Raw genomic sequence first — 21586 nt, 5'->3', positions numbered from 1 at the left:
TCCAAACAAGAATCCTGTACATTTCCTTTTTTTCTAATCCCATCTGGCCTGATCTCTGGACGGCCTTCTCCGGAAAAAACCTTTCCTAGTAAAGGTTTGTCTGTAAGAGGGGTTCGGGAGACTGGGAAATTTCTTTTTGTCATCTCCAGCTTTTTCTAATAATTCGTCCAAGACGGGGCCGAATAGATACTCCCCCTCGCAAGGAATGGAACAGAGACGGGACCGGGCTTGAATATCTCCCGGCCAGCATTTTAACCAGAGCGCTCTTCGCGCTGCATTAGATAGACCCGCGGCTTTAGCCGCCATTCTTGCAGAGTCTGCTGAAGCATCGGCTAAAAATGCCGCGGCATTCTGAATGATCGGCAAACTTTTCCGAATAGATGTTCTTGAAGCTCTGTCTTTTAGCTCGGAATCCAGCTGATCTAGCCAGACCATCATGGATCTGGCTGTACAGGTGGCAGCTACCGCTGGTCTTAATGCGCCTGCTGACATCTCCCATGTCCCTTTAAGAAAAGAATCTGCTTTTTTGTCTAGCGGATCTTTCAAGGAGGCCATATCGTCAAATGGTATGGCGGATTTTTTGGACGCTTTGGCTACTGCTGCGTCTAGTTTCGGGGCTTTATCCCATCTGTTTACTACCGGGTTATCAAAGGGGTATCTCCGCTTAAAGGCTGGTGGCATGGTGCCCCTTTTTTCCGGTCTCTTCCATTCTCTGTCAATTAGGCTCTGGACTTTATCGTTTAATGGAAAAGCCCTGCATTTTTTGGGGTCTAGACCCCCGAACATTATGTCCTGTGCTGAGAGTTCCCGTTTTTTGTCCGCTACCCCCATGGTGGACCTTATTGCTTTCACTAATCTGTCCATCTGATCTAAGGGGAAGCAGAACCGGCTAGAGTCTTCATCCGAGGAAGACGAGGAGGAGGCCGAGGAGTCCGAGGAGTTGTCGCCTTTCCTAGGGGTGACTGAGGCCTCCGAGCCTGAAACACTAGCCTCTCTTCTCCTAGAAGGTTCACCTTGAGGTAAGACTTTCATTTCTGCCCTGATCATCTCTCTCAGGCTTGAAGTGAAGTCAGGTGTCTCTTCCGCTACCTGCATAAACGGGGGAGAGTATAAGGTCCTGACAATCTATCCCTGGACTCCCTGTCTCTATTAACCCCTACCGTCTGTCGTATGCATGGCTGACATAATTTTTTAGGGTGGCCATCTGGTAGGGGGGAACTACAGAGGGCACATTCCCTGTGCTTCTGTTTTCCCGTAGCTTTCTTCCCCTGCAAAAAAACATAAGGGAACACTGCATCAGGGTACATTCACGGAGATCTCTTACCCATGCAGTTGAAGCAGGTACCGGATCACGGAGGGAGGCAGGGGGATCCTTTAGCCTGGAGGAACTTTTGCGGCTTTGGTCGCTTGTTCGTCTCTGCTTCTTCTGCTGGCCACTCGTATGCGGTTTTGTCGTGGCCTGTTTTTGCGGGCGCTCCTGCGCCTCGTCCTGCTGGTCTATGGGGGCTTCCGTCGTATCCATCGCTGGGGCCTTCGGAAGCACCCCAGCAGCGTCCCCATCTGCCTTATATGGCCTCTTGGTGTCCGGGTCAGCAGGTATCTGGCCATAGCACCACCCACCTGGGATCCTCTCGCGCGCTCCCTCCCCCATGCTCCGGCCTCCCCCTCGCCTTACCCAGGCCGCCGCGCGACCCCCCGGACAGGCGTGCACCCGCGGCGCGCATCGGAGGCCGGCCGGCACCGACTTCCGGTATCGGCATTTTCGGCTCCGCTCCTTCCGCCGCGTCACTTCCGCCGCTCACCAGAGCCTTGCGGGGGCGCGCGCGAAGGAGCTGGCACGGCGCCCCTACTCGGAATGCCTCCTAGCCCCCGCGCACGCCGCCATGACCGCCGCCAGGGGCCAGCATTGACCGGGAGGACCGGACCCGGGGGAGCGCAGCAGGAAAGCCCGGGGCATACTTACCAGGTGCTGGCGTTCCGGAGACGGTATCCACCGGACCCCTGCTCCACCTGCTTCGTCCACTGCCGTGGTGACCTACCCGGCCCCACCGTGGCGCTTCCAGGGACCCCGCACTGACCGAGGTAGGAGACCCCCTCGCTACCTGGGTCGGTCAGCTGGCCTGGGCATTCATGACGACTCCATGACGGACGATCTGTAGAGAGTCCTGTCCTCTAGGAACAGGAAACCAACTGATGCATGGGAGAGGTGCCACCCTTTTTGTATCTGTAGGTTTCCTGTTCCTAAAGGGCGGATCCCCTCTCTCAGGTGGTGCTGTCATGGACGACTGAATAAAAATAATAAAATAAAAAATATGTATTTATTTCCATTTTCCCATTAGGGTTAGGGCTAGGGCTAGGGCTAGGGTTAGGGCTGAGATTAGGGTTAGGGGTGTGTTGGGGTTAGGGTTGGAGTTAGAATTGGGGTGTCCACTGTTTTGCACATCAGGTGCTCTCCAAATGCAACATGGCGTCTGATCTCAATTCCAGCCAATTCTGCGCTGAAAAAGTCAAATGGTGCTCCTTCCCTTCCAAGCTCTGCCATGCGCCCAAACAGTGTTTTACCCCAACATGTAGGGTATCAGCGTACTCAGGACAAATTGTAAAACAACTTTTGGGGTAAAATTTCTCCTGTTACACTTAGGAAAATAAAAAATTGGGGGCAAAAATATAATTTTTGTGGAAAAAAAATATTTTTTTATTTTCATGCCCGGGCGTTATAAACTTCTGTGAAGCACTTGGGGGTTCAAAGTGCTCACCACACATCTAGATAAGTTCTGTGGGGGGTCTAGTTTCCAAAATGGGGTCACTTGTGGGGAGTTTCAATAGTTTAGGCACATCAGAGGCTCTCCAAACGCACATGACACCCGCAGAACATTCCATCAAAGTCTGCATTCCAAAACTTCACTACTTCCCTTCCGAGCCCCGACGTGTGCCCATACAGTAGTTTTCTCCCACATATGAGGTATCAGCGTACTCAGGACAAATTGGACAACAACTTTTGGGGTCCAATTTCTCCTGTTACCCTTGGGAAAATAAAAAAAATTGGGGACTAAATGATCATGTTTGTGGAAAAAATACGATTTTTTTATTTTCATGCCCGGGCATTATAAACTTCTGTGAAGCCCTTGGGGGTTCAAAGTGCTCACCACACATCTAGATAAGTTCGTTAGGGGGTCTAGTTTCCAAAATGATGTCACTTATGGGGGGGTTCCACTGTTTAGGTTCATTTGGGGCTCTCCAAAGGCAACATGACACCCGCAGAGCTTTCCATCAAAGTCTGCATTCCAAAACGTCACTACTTCCCTTCCGAGCCCCAACGTGTGCCCATACAGTAGTTTTCTCCCACATTTGGGGTATCATCGTACTCAGGACAAATTGGACAGCAACATTTGGGGTCCAATTTCTCCTGGTACCCTTGGGAAAATAAAAAAAATGGGGACTAAAAGATCATGTTTGTTGAAAAATACGATTTTTTTATTTTCACATCCGGTCGTTATAAACTTCTGTGAAGCACTGGGGGGGTTCAAAGTGCTCACCACACATCTAGATAAGTTCCTTAGGGGGTCTAGTTTCCAAAATGGGGCCACTTGTGGGGGGTTTCCACTGTTTAGGTACATCAGGGGCTCTCCAAAAGCAACATGACACCCACAGACCATTCCATCAAAGTCACTACTTCCCTTCCAAGCCCCGACGTGTGCCCATACAGTAGTTTTCTCCCACATATGGGGTATAGTGTACTCAGGACAAAAACTTTTGGGGTCCAATTTCTCCTGGTACCCTTGGGAAAATAAAAAAATTGGTGACTAAAAGATCATGTTTGTGGAAAAAATAAGATTTTTTAATTGTATGGCTGTATGTTATAAACTTCTGTGAAGCCCTTGGGGGTTCAAAGTTCTCACCACACATCTAGATAAGTTCCTTGGGGGGGTCTAGTTTCCAAAATGGTGTCATTTGTGGGGGGTTTCCACTGTTTTGGTACATCAGGGGTTTTCCAATCGCGACATGGTGTCCGATCTCAATTCCAGCCAAAAAAGTCAAATGGCGCTACTTCCCTTCTGAGCTCTGCCATGAGCCCAAATAGTCGTTTACACCCACATATGGGGTATCAGCATACTCAGGACAAATTGCACAATAACTTTTAGGGTCCTGTTACCCTTGGGAAAATAAAAATTGGGGGTGAAAAGATCATTTTTGTGGAAAAAAATGATTTTTTAATTGTACCGCTGTACGTTATAAACTTCTGTGAAGCCCTTATTGGTTCAAAGTTCTCACCACATATCTAGATAAGTTCCTTGAGGGGTCTAGTTTCCAAAATGGGGTCACTTTTGGGGGGTTTCCACTGTTTAGGTACATTAGGGACTCTCCAAACGTGACATGGCGTCCGATCTGAATTCTAGCCAATTTTGCATTGAAAAAGTCAAACGGCGTTCCTTCCCTTCTGAGCTCTGCCATGTGCCGAAACAGTGGTTCCCTCCCACATATCAGGTATCAGCGTACTCAGGACATACTGCACAATAACTTTTGCAGTCCAACTTCTCCTGTTACCCTTGGTAAAATAAAAAAATTGAACCTGAAGTATTTTTTTGTGAAAAAAAGTTAAATGTTCATATTTTTTAAATATTCAAAAAATTCCTGTGAAGCGCCTGAAGGGTTAATAAACTTCTTGAATGTGGTTTTTAGCACCTTAAGGGGTGCAGTTTTTAGAATGGTGTCACTTTTGGGTATTTTCTATCATATAGACCCCTCAAAGTGGCTTCAAATGTGATGTGGTCCTTAAAAATAAAATGGTGTTGCAAAAATGAGAAATCGCTGGTCTACTTTTAACCCTTATAACTTCCTAAGAAAAAAAAATTGGGGTTCCAAAATTGTGCTGATGTAAAGTAAACATGTGGGAAATGTTGCTTATTAAGTTTTTTGTGTGCCGTATCTCTGTGATTTAAGGGCAGAAAAATTCAAAGTTGGAAAATTGCAAAATTTTCAAAATTTTCGCCAAATTTCTGTTTTTTTCACAAATAAACGCAAGTTATATGATTGAAATTTTACCACTAGCATGAAGTACAATATGTCATGAGAAAACAGTGCCAGAATCACCAGGATCCATGGAAGCATTCCAGATTTATTACCTCATAAAAAGACAGTGGTCAGAATTGTAAAAATTGGCCCGGTCATGAATGTGCAAACCACCCTTGGGGGTTAAGGGGTTAATAGTTACATTTGACCCCTTTACCCCCAAGGCTGTTAACTTATAAATGACCAGGCCAATCTTTACAATTCTGACCAATGTCACTTTATGAGGTAATCTACTATATAATCGTCTTATTCTGTCTGTCTGTAACGGAAGTCCCGCGGTGCTGATTGGTCGCGCCCGGCTGGCCGCAACCAATCAGCGCATTCGAACGACGCACGCCTCCATCGGGAGATCTGCAGGAGAGAGGGAGACTCTAGAATACCTGATGCATTAGAATCGGGCCACCATCTAGTACCTCAATAACTCTGGAACGCTTCAATGGATCCCACTGATTCTGACATTTTTTTTTCTGACATATTGTACTTTATGATAGAAATTTTACCACTTCGATATGACTTGCGTTTATTTGTTAAAAAAAATGGAAATTTGCCGAAAACTTAGAAAATTTTGCTTATTTTATTGTTATTTTATACTTTTATTTTTTATGCCCTTAAATCAGAGAGTAGTGTCACACCATATAGTTAATAAATAATATTTCCCACATGTCCACTTTAGAGCAGCAACGTTTTTAAAACATAATTTTGTTTTTGGTTAGGAAGTCACAAGAGTTAAAAGTTGACCAACGATTTTTCACTTTTCCAACAAAATTTACAAAACCATTATTTTAGGGACCACATCACATTTGAAGTGACTTTGAGGGGCCTATATGACAGAAAATACCCCAAATACCATTCTAAAAACTGCACCCCTCAAGAAGTTTATTAACCCTTCAGGTGCTTCACAGGAATTTTTGGAATGTGTAAGGAAAAAATGAACATTTAACTTTTTGTCACAAAAATTTAACTTTAGACCCAATTTTTTTTATTTTTGCAAGGGTAACAAGAAAGAAGGGACTCACAAAAAATTTTTGTGCAATTTCTCCTAAGCAACAAATACCCCAGTTTTTGGGCTCACAGTAGGGCTTGAAAGATAAGGAGCACCATGTGACTCTTTGAGTGTAAAAATTTGCTGGAATAATTAGCGGACGCCATGTTTCGTTTGGAGAGCCCGTCATGTGGCTAAACAGTGGAAAATGCAAACAAGCGACACCATTTTGTAAACTAGACCCATGAGGGAACTTATCTACATATGTGGTGAACCCACAGGTGCTTCACAGAAGTTTATAACGTTGAGCAGTGAAAATAAAAAAATCATATTTTCCCCACAAAAATGTTTTTTTGCCTCAAATTTTGCATTTTTACAAGGGTAACAGGAGAAATTGCACCATACAATTTGTTGTGCAATTTCTCCAGAGTAAGCCGATATCCCATATGTGGGGATAAACTACTGCTTGGGCTCACGACAGTGTTTAGAAAAGAAAGAGTGACGTTTTGGAACACAGACTTTGATAGAATGGTCTCGTTTGGAGAGCCCCTGATGTGCCTAACCAGTAGAAAATCCCCACAAGTGACAACATTTTGGAAGCAAGACCCTCTCCATGAATGTATGTGGATGTGTGGCAAGTACATTGAAGCCCCAGATGCTTCAAAGAAGTTTATAACGTAGAGCCATGAAATAAAAACAACAAATCATTTTTCCCACAAAAATGTTATTATAGCCCCAAACTTTTATTTTCACAAGGATAGCACGAGAAAATGGACCCCAAAATGTGTTGTGCAATTACTTCTGAGTTTGCCAATACCCCAAAAGTGGTCCAAAACTACTTTTGAGGCACAGTTCAAAGTTTAGGCATTTTGCTGCACTGGTTTGAGCGTGCCATGTCACATGGCACCCCAATTTACAAACTACCCCTCTCAATGAATTCACCTAGGGGTGCACTGATCATATTGACACCACAGGTGGGTCACTAAATTTTATACCATTGGGCAATGAAGAAAAAAATAACATTTTTACCACAAAAATTTTGTTTTAGCCTCAGATTTTACATTTTCTCACTGGGAAATGGATAAAAATGGCAACAAAATTTGTCACACAAATTCTGCTGAATGTAGAAATATGGCTGTACAGTACTGCTTAGCCATACAACGAGACTCGGGAGGGACTAAGCGGTAATGGTAAAAAGTGATCAGTCCCTCCTTAGTCTCACCGGAAAGCTAAGCAGTGCTGTTACTCAGGAGGCATTCAGGAGCGCAGAATTTTCTATAATAGTTCTATAATAGTTTGCGGACTCAATATACAGAGCCAATAAGTGCTAGAAGAGCAGAATCCCCCCTCAAGTGACCCCATTTTGGAAATTATACCCCTTTGGGAATTTATCTACAGGTGTAATGACGATTTTGAGTACATGGGTGTTTTCCAGAAACTAGCAGAAGTGGATGTTGCTGAGTAACATTGTGCTCAGCTTATGTACCAGTAAATTAGGTAGGCTTTCATCACTACAGATATGCCAAACATGCTGAATTTCTTTTGAGGGGCTGGGATCATTTCACTTTTCCAGAGCCTTTGTGCTACCAGTAATGTGAAAGCCCCTATATTTCCGTTAACAGATGATGGACCAGAGTGGGGACTTTTGGATCACATTTGTTTGGCATTCTACACTGTGTCCTTACAGTGTGGTTTCCCTTTAAATCTCCAAGCGACGTAATTCAGATGGGACCCCCAAGGGATTTACTCACTATAACGAGGCAGCAGAGTTACTCTGAACTCTGTCTGGCATGTTCAGCATTGTCCTTTTTTTTGAGAAGTGAACAAAACTGTGGTGAGCCGTGCTTTAATGCACTCCTAATAAAAAAGTGGAAATCGCTGGATCACAGGTCAGATAGTGGCCACAATGCCTTCATCTGTCTCATTATAGGGAATCTTTCACTGGGGGTTCCGTCTGACTCTTGTATTTCAGAGATTTACATGGAAACCCTGATGTAAGTGCTCAGCACAGAGAGCAGGATAAATGTGAACCGAGCCTTACTGCAATCTTTTGGGAGTAGCGATGAGCGAACGTGCTCGCCACTACTTGTTACTCGCCCGGTGGTTGAGCAGTGATTAGCTGGCCGCACAGCATCATCAGGGGTATAAGGGACCGGACACTGCACTGCTCGGCGTATTCAGCTTCGGACTCAGAGAGTGTAGGAAGAGCGGCTGCCTTGATAGGGTCAGAATTGGGGATTTATTAGTTAGTGTGGGGTCTAGCACCCTAAATACTCACATCCAGCTACACCAACAGGCCTTCTAAGGACTAATTCTGAAGTATATAGGTTCCAGTGTTAGGCAGACAGAGGAGTGTACATCACGGTATACACATCAGTGCAAGGCCTGCAGGCACTGTATGTGTGTATATAGAGCATTGCATATATCATATCTGTGCATGCTGAAAGTTTGGTCAGTTTATATCTTTTTTCTCTTTTTTGCCTGACTGTTATTTTTGATGAAATCAAGCAGTTTTTAGGGCCAAACCCCCCCCCAAAAAAAAAACACCTACTTTTTGGATGCAGTGTATATTTATGTGCCAGCTGTTATCTGTGCATGATGAAATTGTTGCCAGATTGCAGCTTTTGTTTCTCCTTTTTGCCTGACTGTGAGTTTGGCTGACATAAAGCACTATTTTTGCCCCCCCAAAAAATCATTTTTGGGTGCGGTATCTTCATAACCAGCTGTTATTTGTGCGTGGTGAAACTTTGGCCAGTTTACGGCTTTTTTCTGTGTTTTCCCTGGCTGCTTTTTTGCGTAAATAAAGCAGTATTTAGTGGCCACAAAAACAAAACAGTGAACGCATTTTTTGGTGCGGTATATTCGATACAGCTGTTATCTGTGCTTGGTGAAAGTGTTGTCAGTTTATGGCTTTTTTCTCTTTCTCGCTTGTAATGTTGCTGAAATAAAGCCTTATTTAGTCCACAAAAACAAAAAAAAGTACACCCATTTCTTGGTGCGGTATCTTCGTGCCAGCTGTTATTTGTGCGTGGTGAAAGTGTTGCCAGATTTCAGCTTTTTCTCTTTTTGGCCTGGCTGTGAGTTTGGCTGACATAAAGCATTATTTAGGCCCAAAAAAACAAAAAAAAATAACATATTTTTTGGTGCGGTATCTTCGTGCCTGCTGTTATCTGTGCGTGGTTAAAGTTTGCCAAGTTTACGTTGGTTTCCTTTTTTTGGCCTGGCTGTCACAGTCATTATATCCAGCAGTCTTTGCTATCCCAAAAAAAAAAAAAAATAAAATAATACAGTCTGTTATCTCAGGCTGAGGCCTGGTGTATCTGTGGTGGAAAATTGTTTGCTTTGCGGGTAGACTTATCACATTACATTTTTCAGTAGTCCATTTAAAATGGGTGGGGCAAGGGATGGGGAAGTCGACGTGATGCTGATGGTGCATGTAGAGGACGAGACCGTGGCCAAGCACAAAATAGGCCACAGCAAAGACCCACATCTTCGCGCTCGACCTTCCTGTCCCAGTTTCTAGTGGACCGCACCACCACACTATTGAATCCAGAGCAGTGTGAAACGGTTGTTGGTTGGATAGCAAATAATGCTTCCAGTCACTTGGCCACCACCACCACTACCATATCTTACACACAGTCAAGTCTGAGTAGCCGTGAGTGTGGACCGGATATTACTTAACCTGTTCCTCCTTCCTCCCACCATGCCGAGTGCCCTGAGAAAACTGATCCCGCAGTCGCATACTCCGAAGAGCTGTTAAGTCATCCATTTGTAGATTCGGGCCACTCGCTCGCTCCACTTTAAATGGGGCAAGATGATATTCCATGTAGCGATGCACAAATCGTTGAGCAGCCATGGTCACGTGAAGTGGATGATGATGAGACACAATTGCCAGAAAGTCAGGAGGAGGAGCAGGATGCGGATGTGGAAGACAAGGTGGTGGATGACACAGTGACTGACCCCACCTGGCAGGAGGACATGCAGAGTGAGCAAAGCAGCACACATGGGGAAGGAGACATATCAACCCAACAGACAGGAAGACGCAGTGTGGTGGCCACAGACAGAAGGCGTGCATCCTTTCTGCGTAACACCAACAGGTCAAAAGTTGTCATTCCTTCTGTTAGATCTTCCTGAGTCTGGTTATTTTTTAAGGGCTATGCTGATAACCCCAAACAGGCCATATGCAGCACTTGCAATGCCTGCATCAGCAGAGGTAGCAAAACTACCAGCCTGACCATCACCAGCATGATTAGGCACATGGCAGCTAAGCACCCGACTTTGTGAGCCGAACCTCAGGCTCCAAGAACACTGTCTGCATGTGACAACACTGCTTCTTCGACTGGTTCGCATCAAAGCCAATCCCCAGTTCACCATGCCTTTGAAAATGCCTCGGGCCCTGCACCTGTTGTTGCACACAGTCATCCAGCACCATCATCAAGCCCGTCCACGTCCTTGTCCCAGCCCAGCCTTCAGTTGTCTATACCCCAGTCATTGGAACGCAAGCGCAAATACGCAGCCAATGCCCCACAGGCCACAGTACTTAATTCTCACATTTATTGTCTGCTTGCGCTCGAAATGTTGCCTTTTATGTTTGTTGAGATGGAACTTTTTGCAACCTGATGGCGGCGGCCGTTCCAATGTACTCGGTCCCCAGTCGCCACTCTTTCTCCCATTGTGCCGTACCTGCATTACACCAGCATGTGTCACACAACATTACCTGTGCCCTCAACAATGCTGTTACTGGGGAAGTTGACTTAACCACGGACACGTGGACAAGTGCCTGTGGGCAGGGATGGTACATCTCACTGACGGCACACTGGGTTAATATATTGGAAGCTGGGACCCCGTCGGACCTTGGGATGGAACACATCCTCCCCACACCGAGGATTGCGGGCCCTATGTCAATCAGGGTTTCCCCCACACTCTACAGCTTCTGCACCTCCTCCTCCTCTTCTTCAGCCTCCATCTCTGAAATTAACATATAAGTCAAAAGCTGGAAGCACTGCAGCACTGCCTCAGCCAAACAGCAACAGGCTGTGCTGAAGCTATTCTGCATAGGTGACAAACCACACAATGCAGAAGAGTTGCTGACAGCGCTGAAAGAGCAGTCAGATATTTGGCTAACACTGCTGAACTCACAGCCAGGCATAGTCGTGTGTGACAATGGCCAGAACCTGGTGGTGGCTCTGAGACAAGGTGAGCCCACATACATACGTACACAACGTTTTCTCAAAAGCTACCTGGAGCTGCCGGATCTGCTAGTGAAAGTACGTAGTCTGTCTGCCCATTTTAGAAAGTCAGCTACAGCTTCACCCGCACTTATCGGACTTCAGCAGCGTTTGCATCTTCCGGCTCACCGACTGGTGTGTGATGTCCCCACGCGTTGGAACTTTACACTGCATATTTTGCAAAGGATTTGTGAGCAGAAGAGGGCAGTTGTTGACTACCAACATCAACAATGCCATCGATATTCAGTTCAGACTCCAAACATAAGACCTCAGGAGTGGACATGGATGTTAGACATATGTACCATCCTCCAGAACTTTGAGGATGGCACCAAGATGGTGAGCGGCGAGGACAATATAATTAGCGTCAACATCCCGCTTCTCAGCATTCTGAAAACCACTCTGCTCACAATTAAAGATGATGCATTGCAGTAAGATCACGAAGACATGGAGCAAGGAAACATACAGGGTGATTACAGTCAGCCCAGCCTCATGTCGTCGCAACGTGGATTGGTAGACAGTGAGGAGGAGGAAGAAGAACAGGACCTACTTTCATGCCGTATAGATGGTACTACAAGCACAGCTATCATACCGCCTGTTCAGCGGGGATTGCCTGAGAACAGGGAGGAGGAGGACAACACGCTCAGTCGTCCTGTTGTTGAGGAGACGGAAGTCTTGCCTGTTAGTAGTCTGGCACGCATGGCTGACTTTATGTTGTGCTGCATTTCCTGGGATCCTCGCATTATCAAAATTTTCAGGGACACTCATTACTGGTTGGTGACACTTCTAGACCCATACAACAAGTAAAACTTTCAATCTCTTTTTCAAGAGGCAGTGAGGTATACAAAAACATTGATGTACCAGAGAAATACTTGAAAAATTCCCATGTGGGAACACTGGCAGTGGACGTCAGAGTTTGTTGTACAGCCAAGGAGTCCAAGCGAGAGAGACAGAAGTACAATCCAGCTCTGACAGAGGAACAATGGCAAAGTTCTGGGACCGTTTTCTCAGACCCTCCCATCATGCCGCCACAGAGGTGGCACAAGAAGTGCAATATTTGGGAAGATGGTGAGGGAGTACCTTGCAGATCCTACAAACGTCCTCCAGGATTCCTCTGTGCCTTTTAATTATTGGGTAACCAAGCTGGACACGTGGCATGAACTGGCTCTATACGCCTTGGAGGTCCTGGCCTGCCCTGCTGCTAGCTTTCTGTCAGAGCGGGTTTTTAGTGCCACTAGTGGAATTATAACAGATAAGTGCATCCGCCTGTCAACTAACGATGCTGACAGGCTGACTCTTATCAAAATGAACAAGGGCTGGATTGGCCAAGACTTCTTTACACTACAGAATGAAAACATCGAAACTTAACCTCAATTTATTTTTGGGGTTGGTTGCGGAGGTGTATTCTGAGTCACCTCTTCTCAATCACACATGTTTATCCACTTCATTAATGGGTCTGTTGCCTGTTATCCTCCTCCTTATCCTCATTCTCATCATCCACAACCAGTAGAGCAACAGGGTCAACGTATTCCACGCTGCAAAAGTCACTCCATTTTTATTTATATCCCTGTCTCTGAGCTGTTGATAGGGACAAACATATCTCGTTGGACACATTCTTGGTTCATATCTATGAACCTGTGCTCACCCCTCCCTTTTGTTATTTTCTTTAATAGGTGGATTCCAATTTTTTATTTATTTGTTTGATTTCAGTATGATTTATCATTAGGTCTCCTCATTATCCACCACTACATCAACAGACTTAACATGTTCTGTGCTGCTACAGGCAGTCCAATTTTTGGCAAGGGTGTCTATGATGCCCATAGTGTATTTTTTAAAAATGTACCCCCATGGGGAAATGTTTGTCAGCCCATGCACTGCGTGTATGGGCGTTACAAGTCTAGGAGACCCGCTCCTTAATATTGGGCCTAGTTTTTAATGAGGCCTTCATCAATGTCACCTCCTTCTCCGCCACCAGATGACCAGGGTTAACATGTTATGTGCTGCTACAGGCAGTCTAATTTTTTTCAGCCCATGCACTGCGTGTATGTGCATTGCAAGTCTAGGAGACACGCTCCTTTGTAATGGGCCTTTTTTTGGGGGAGGCCCTCCTCCATGTTTCGTACAAGGAGGATTGTGGCGTGTGAAAATTTGTCTCAAGGCGGCCCTTGCATTCAATGCATAAGGAATATGTATGGCTGGACCAACTGAATATTGTGAAGTGGGTTTTCATGTTGTCTATCAATTGAGCCACCATGAGTTTTACTCTGACAGAGATCCGCTGGACAAGTACACCAGATGTGTTTCATGTCCCCTGCTAGACCAAAGCCTTGCAAACATACAGTTGATATATTTGGATATATACCATGAAGTTTAGTTGGAACGAGGTTGGTTCTGTGGAGAACCTTCAATGAGGTCTCCACAAGGGACAAATGGTTGGCTTCCCTTGGACAATGTATCACAACAAGACCTCCAATCCTCCAGTGGCAAATCAAATCCCATCTCCTCCTCCCACTGTATCAAAAATTTCAATTTTTCCTCATCATAAGGTGCGTTAACAATTGAGTATATTAAAGATATTGTTCCTCTACCCATTGGATCACTGATGCATTTTGTCTTCAAACTAGAGACATGTAGGGGGTTTTTGTTTGGGAGAAGACTACTGGCAAAGTGGAAGACCTGGTTTATACACATGATCTCTCTAACTGGAGGCTCCTATTTCCTAAAAAAAATTCAGGTTTATCCTATAAAATATTACATGTAGAGCACAAGTGTATAAATGCAGTAATGCCCCATAGGATCCTGGCCAATATATTTTTTTCTCACATTGAAAGCCATTACTTTGGCTGCATCACATGGTAAGTGTTCAATACCAAAAAGTGACAGCTTAATGCTTGTAGATGCAGAGGACTTAATGTAATCAATGTTTGCAGAGATAACGTCTAGGAGGGAGACTGCATGTCCTTTCCTGGATCATAAACAAAAAAATTAATAAATGCTCTTATTATCTCGAAAGTACTTATTTGCAAGGCTGTTTGATCATCTATTGTATCTCCAATATTTAATCCACAGCTGAAAGGAACAGTAAGGGCAAATTTAGCATGGTCACATTTATGCTTTACCACATCTTAACATTCTTGCAGTTCTATCTTGTATTTCATAAATACATACTAGCAGCTATTTGTTTCATTACTTGCCAGTAGATACTGGGGAAGTTGATGGTAATGATTCTCCAGAGTATTCAATGGGTTAAGCTTCAGTTTTTCTGGAAAGGCTGAATGAAGATGTGGTTGCAGTTGATAGCCATATCCTCCTGAAAATAATTCTGCATAGAGGGACCCATCATACCATAAAAAAATACGAAATGTAGGTCGTCCTTCAATATAGTGCATCCTCCTCTCAACATATTGTCGGGGTTCCATAACCATTTGCAATTCAAGAAAGCCTTCGTCAGCCTGAGGTGTCAGGGTGCACTTTCAATATATTTTAATTTTTCTTTTAACAAACATTCTCCTGTCCACAATCACGTCATTCAAACTGCATTGTGGTTTCTTCTCATAAGCTTTAATGAAAGCAGCTATAATTTTCTGGCACATTAGTTTATAGTCTTGCAAGGATTTTAAGGAATCGGTATCACTCACTTTTTCTGAATTTTTGATATTTGTTTCAGCAAAAATTCTGAAGTGTTAGCAACTTTTCTTGGAACAGATGCAGATTCTTGGCTTCTTTTTACTTTCAGGAAGTTCTCCTTAACTGTAAGTGATTTTCTATGTGATTTCTTATTTGACAATTGAGAAATGGATTTGGTAGGGGAAGAACTCTCTTTTCTGACATTAGAAAATAATCTTTTTGAAGTATGCCTTCTTTTACGTCGACCATCTCGCAATGTACAATCTTTACCTTCAGTTTCACATTTCAATGAATGCTTTTCTTAGCCATCAGAAGCCGATTTCAGGGAAGGAACAGTATTTTCTTTATCTGATACAATAACACTGGAAAAAATAGAATGATCTTCCAGGGTTTCTGGGGAGAAAACCCATCAGTAAATATGTAGGTGTAACCGATATTGTGGTTGGGGAACTGCCATTCACTTTGATATGTTTGGAATCTTGCACTGAAGCCCCATTAGTCATCACTTGGGTAGATTGACTTTTCTGTGTATTGTTGGAGACTTCTGGATGTCAGCAGCTTTCATATTTGGAGAAGAATCTTCCGTCTGTAAGATCTCCCAGCTTGTATGTTCAACCTGTTTTCCATTTACTTCTTTCTGATTGACAATGTGAATTTTCTGTACACTGCAAGATTTGGGCACATTTCGTCTCTACACAGCTTTTGCTACAAGCTGCATAAACTTTTTAAATATTTTATGTGCTTTTCTGAAGTGCAATATAGCTCTGTCTAATTTATTGGATATGCGCTTGTTTTTCCATAGAGGGAATTCATCAGACAGCATGCCTAAAACAACTGTAATATTTGCTTCTGATTGAGAGAACTTGCAATTCCTTGTCCATGTTCCTTGTCCACACATGTTCCTTGTCCATGTTCCTTGTCCACACAAGTTCTGACAGTTTTCTCTTCTTCATATTCAGTCTTTTCTTCACTGTTGGGTTCTTCGATTTGGGCAGGGTTTTACCTCTATTTACATTAGTAACCAATGCTTGTGATGAAACGGGGCTACTGGTCACAGCTTTCGCACTTAAGTGAACAATCCTAAGTACTTTGGTGGATTTTCCTGGACCCATCCAGTCTGTGAGATCAAGGGCGTATTACGGTGCATAACACTTGGCAGCAGGGCAAACCTGTCAGTGTAGAAAGAAAGAGAATCGGAGTACAAAATGCATAATGTGAATTGGTTTTTCCTGGGCCCATACATTATGTGGGGTGAAAGGCGTATTGGGGTGCATATGACTTGGCAGCAGGGCAGGCCTATCAGTGCATAAAAGAAAGAGTATGGGAGTACAAAATGCATAATGTGAAGTGGATTTTCCTGGGTCCATCAAGTACGTGGGTTCAAAGTCTTATTGGAGTGCATATGACTTTCTTGCTACCATTCTAATCTCGACTATAGGTGCGGGAGTGACGTCACTACCTTAACCATAAGCAGTTAATTACGCACAGGTCATTTTTGCGGTGAAGTTTGATGTGTGCCTCCGGCAACGCTCTCACTCACCTGGCAAAGCATAGCCCTCTTAGGCATATCTGAATCCATCTCTACCGCGGCTGCCATCCTGAATCAATGTAAGACAGGTCAGTGACAGTCATTAAGATTTCATTCATTACTTCATTTACCACATGGAGGTTTATGGAGACCTCCCTTCCCCCGTCTGGCTTTCCTCACACATACGTCTATTTAAAATCACACGTGCTGGGGCACTGAAGTATATGTAGTAATAACACTGCATAGCTGGCATATTTGAGCTGTCAGCTGCTAAGGACTGACCCTTTCCCTACATACCCTCCCCTGCAGCTATCACTACTCCCTTGGGCTCGCGTTTTACATCTACACGCTCATTTATTTTTCGAGACTTAGGAAAATATACCGAATTCCATCTTCCAACCTTTAGTACTAAGCCGGCAGCTCTGCTAGCTGCAATACTAAAGCTGACAAACGTGCAAGATTATTACCTGCCGACACATCTTTCCTCGCAGCTATTACCGACCCACCCAGCTTTCCAAAACACATCTGCAGCTCGGAGCGCTCATCTAACCAGAGGACATTGTCAGCAACAAAGGTAACTTTGTTTATGCATTACATGGTTACATATGTTTAATACTTCTAGCCTCTGTGGATCTTTGCTGAGACCTTTTGACATTCTCCATTATTTGAGGTCTTTTGGAAAAAGGCTTTTAGTAAGTTGATTTTTTTACACTTTATTTCTGGTTTTGCATATTCTCTGCTGTTACCTTCTCTGGAATCCCGGAGAGACACACGACCTAGTGCCAATACTTTAATTAAATTTCTAGAAAGCACATTTCATTAACCACCTTGTGTCTCCGGTGATATCAGTAGCGTAGCTAAGGGGGGGGCAGGGGGGCAGTGGCCCCGGGCCCCGCGCTCTGAGGGGTCCCACCCACTGTAACTGTATCTGCTATGTTCTCGTCTCTTCCGTGTGCACAGGACCTGTGATGAAGTCACAGGAGAGGGCTTCAGTGTGCTGGTTGTCATGGTGCTGGATGAGGGGAAGTTTATGTGTGAGGTCAGGATGGGTTTACAGGGTGCATGTAGCAGTGCTGTGGGTGTGTGTACAAGGTGTACGGAGTGGAGCCGTGTGTGTACGAGGTGTACGGAGTGAAGCCTTGTGTACGAGGTGAACGGAACGGAGCCTTGTGTGTACGAGGTGTACGGAGCGGAGCCGTGTGTGTATGAGGTATACGGAGTGGAGCAGAGACATGTGTGTATGGGGTGTACGGAGTGGAGCCGCGTGTGTACAAGGTGTATGGAGCAAAGCCATATGTATACAAGGTTTACGGAGTGGAGCCGTATGTACAAGGTGCACTGAGCGTGGCTGTGTGTGTACAAGGTGTACGGAGCAGAGCCACATGTGTACGAGGTTTATGGAGTGAAACCATGTGTGTACTGAGTAGAGCCGTGTGTGTGCTAGGTGTACGGAGCGGAGTCGTGTGTGTACGAGGCATAGAAAACAGAACCGTGTGTGTATGAGGTGTGCGGAGCCATGCGTGTACAAGGTTTATGCTGGGGAGCATTCATACCTCCCAACCATCCCGGATCCAGCGGGACAGTCCAGATTTTGAGAGAGTCTGCCCCACTGCCCCGGCCAGGAGCTTACTTTTCCCGTGGACACAGTAGTACACATCGGAGCCCCGAGGAGCACTTTAAAATTCACATGTGATGTGCTAGAAGCTGATTAGAAAGGAGGTAATTTCAGGGAGACATTGTGACGGAACCATGGAGGCACTTCAGGGAATGCTTCAGATCCATCACCGTGTCCTCCTCCGACAGCACGGACAGCGGGATCACCTTGGACTCAAGGATGTCGGCCATGTAAGTGGATCATGATATGTCCTGCACGGGAGGCTCAGGTGGGCCTTACAATGGGAGCCGGGCTGCTATAGCATCTTTATAGAATCTTTCTTTCTCTCTCTATTTCTTTCTCTCTCTCTGTTCTTTCTTTCTCTGTTCTTTCTTTCTCTAATCTTTCTTTTTTTCTTTCTTTCTTTCTTTCTTTCTTTCTTTCTTTCTTTCTTTCTCTCTCTCTCTTTAATCTTTCTTTCTTTCTCTAATCTTTCTTTCCCTCTCTGTTCTATCTCTCTCTCTGTTCTTTCTTTCTCTCTCTGTTCTTTCTTTCTCTCTCTGTTCTCTTTCTTTCCTTTCTTTCTTTCTTTCTTTCTTTCTCTCCTCTCTTTCTTTCCTCTCTTTCTCTCTCTCTGTTCTTTCTTTTTTTATAATTTAGCCCCCTTCATATGGTATAATACAGCCCTGCCAAAGAATATAATGTAGCCCCTTCAGAATATAATGCAGCCCCTCCATGGGGTATCATGCTGCCCCCCCATCATACTGGGTATCATGCTGCCCCCTCCTCATACAGGGTATATCATGCTGCCCCCTCATACGGGTATCATGCTGCCGCCCCCCCCATATGGGGTATCATAATCATGCAACCAGGACTCACTTTATAAATTTAAAAAAAACACTATACTCACCTCTCCTCCTCGCTCCCACGCTGATTTCGGCGGTGACTCTGCTCCGATATCAGGAGCTGCGCTGCAGTCAGATCAGCACACAGCGGGGACATAATATCAATATTGGTCTTTTTATATATAGATTATTTTTAGCAACAGTGCGGTCATCTGCTTAGGTTCTCTGGTTAGGGGCCCACTCCGAAGTTTCACCCCCCCTGAACCAAAACCCTAGCTACACCTCTGGGTGGTATTAATAGATTTTCCTCACATTGGACTTTAGGAGCAACATTATTTGTATGCTTGCTCTTCAACCATTTTTTTGTGTGAGGACAGATTATATAATTAGCCTGATATCTATTCTTTGACTGTTTGAGCACCGTATATACCTTTTACAATATTTGACAGCAGGTGGTGGCTGTTATCCAAAGAGGCTGCTCTAATTTAAATATTTTTGGGTCAAGTGCCAGTGGACCAGTATATATTGTTAATGGAATGCATATTACTTGGCAGAAGGGCAGGCCTTGCTGTCAATGCAGAAAGAAAGAGTAGGGGAGTACAAAATGCATAATGTGAATTGTTTTTCCTGGGCCCATACAGTATGTGGGGTCAAAGGCATATTGGGGTGCATAATACTTGGCAGCAGGGCAGACCCATCAATGCAGAAAAAAAAAAGAGTATGGGAGTACAAAGTGAATAATGTGAAGTGGATTTTCCTAGGGCCCATCCAGTATGTGGGTTCAAAGGCTTATTGGGGTGCATATGAATTGGTAGCAGGGCAGGCCTTGCATTCAATGCAACATTTTTTATAGAGGTCCTCCTGGACATCTCGTGAAAGGGTTATTGGGGTGTGTCGTAATTCTTGGCAGCTCATCCATTCACTGCTTAGGCTACAACAGTTTAGGAGACCCACTGTTTAATAATGGCCCTTTAAGAATATTAATGCTGCAACTTTAAGAGTCCCTCCTTCATAAATGAAACAAGATGTGTCTGCTTATGTGTCGCACACCACATGGCCAGCTAGGGTTTTTAAATGTTACAATGACATTTCCCAGTGAATGGATTAGTATTGGCTGAAAGCAATGTTAAAGTTGAAAAACGTTTCAAAAATGCTGCGCATGAACATAGCCCAAGTGGGGAGGAACATTTTGGTCTGGGGTTAATATTTTGCTTTATATACAGGTCATTAACCTGGAAAGTATGTAAAGGAAAGGAGTTTGTATGTTCTCCCCGTGTTTGCGTAGGTTTCCACTGGGTACTCCGATTTCCTTCCAGATTCCAAAGACATACTGATAGGGACAGTGATGATAATGTGTGCAAACTGTAAAGCGCTGCGGAATATGTTAGCGCTATATAAAGATTATTTACTATTATTACCGTAACATATTTCCCAGCAAAATCTGTTTTGGTTTAGTTTTGGTATGTTTTTTGGTTCACCGGTAAAAATTGCATGAAACTCTGAAAATATTGTTTAAAGCTGTGAACTAGGAGACAGGAATGCTTCCAGGGGTGATCCCCATGATGTCCCTATGTCATTTGAGCAGTGTTTCCATCATTTTCAGATGTTTTCAGAGCCTAAAAGGACCCCCGGGGGATTGCGGTAAAAATGCTCGGGTCTCCCATAGACTTACATTGGGCTCATTGTTCTGTCCGAGTACCCGAGTATTTCAATTTGCTCGACCTGAACAACAAGCACCCGAGGATTTTAGTGCTCGCTCATCACTATTTGGGAGGCAGAATGAAAAAATCAACAGCAGGTGAAGAATTGGTTTTATTTCTTTTTTACGCTGTTCCTCATGCGGTATAAGTATTTAGACGACTTTATTCTTCTTGTCAGTGACATTATAGGGTTACCAGATTTTTATCTTTATAATTTTTGTTTGGCTTTTGTCATGCACTAAAATACGCTTTATTTTTCTTCATAAACTAATTTTTGCATCATATTTTAAGAGCTATAATTTCTTAATATATTGCTGTGACAGTCATATGTGGGCTTATTTTTTGCGGGACAAGTTGACTTTTTAATGGTGCCAATTTTGGACTCATGATATTTTTTGATAGCTTACTATTCCGATTTCTGTGAGGCAGAATAAACAAAATCCAGCAATTCAGGATTTTTTGTTCCGCGTGTATTTTAAAATTGATAAAGCAGCTTTATTTTTCGGATCAGTAAGATTACAGTGATACCACATTTATATTTTTTTTTTGTTTTTGTGCTTTTATACAATAAAAATAGTGATGAGCAAACATGTTCACCACTACTCGGTACTCGCCCAAGTATCACTGTCATGCTCGCGCATTGGCTGATGGGCGCGAGTCGGAGGGTTGTGGCTCCACTGTGCCACAGACCAGACTACCCTGGAAGGGGCGTGACTATGACAGCTACCTCGGTCTTCACTGGAGCCTCTGATGGTGAGGTCAGGCTTGGTAGCTGCCGGGTGCCACTCCAGGGTGGCGTCTGGCTGTGCCTGCTGATCCCACTCAGGGACAGGACACCTGGCCAGGTGCAAGTGACAGGTAGGCTGAGACACAGGGCAAGCAGGCACGGCTTGGAGACACAGGGCAGGCGGACACGACTTGGAGACACAGGACAGGCGGGCACGGCTTGGAGACACAGGACAGGCAGGCACAGCTTGGAGACACAGGACAGGCGGGCATGGCTTAGAGACACAGG

At 44.4% G+C, this 21586-nt stretch overlaps 1 protein-coding gene across 4 annotated transcripts in view; it reads left to right on the top strand.

The window, feature by feature from the left end:
* Positions 1–21586, top strand: part of LOC141091337 (retinol dehydrogenase 7-like) — a 123886-nt gene that overhangs the window by 45528 nt on the left and 56772 nt on the right. Inside the window, exon 2 of one of the 4 annotated variants that reach the window (XM_073576869.1) lies at positions 14945–15029. The exons of 2 other annotated variants lie outside the window; for them this stretch is intronic. The gene's annotated coding sequence lies outside the window, so the exon portion shown is untranslated. Of the gene's footprint in view, positions 1–14944; positions 15030–16694; positions 17007–21586 lie in introns of those variants that run through there. One more of the 4 variants, XM_073576868.1, reaches the window with a different exon arrangement.

The sequence above is a fragment of the Dendrobates tinctorius genome, unplaced genomic scaffold (assembly GCF_039654945.1).
Source record: "Dendrobates tinctorius isolate UK_male_01 unplaced genomic scaffold, ASM3965494v1 ptg000051l, whole genome shotgun sequence".
Taxonomy (NCBI): domain Eukaryota; kingdom Metazoa; phylum Chordata; class Amphibia; order Anura; family Dendrobatidae; genus Dendrobates; species Dendrobates tinctorius.
This window is presented reverse-complemented; position numbering and strand designations above follow the sequence as displayed.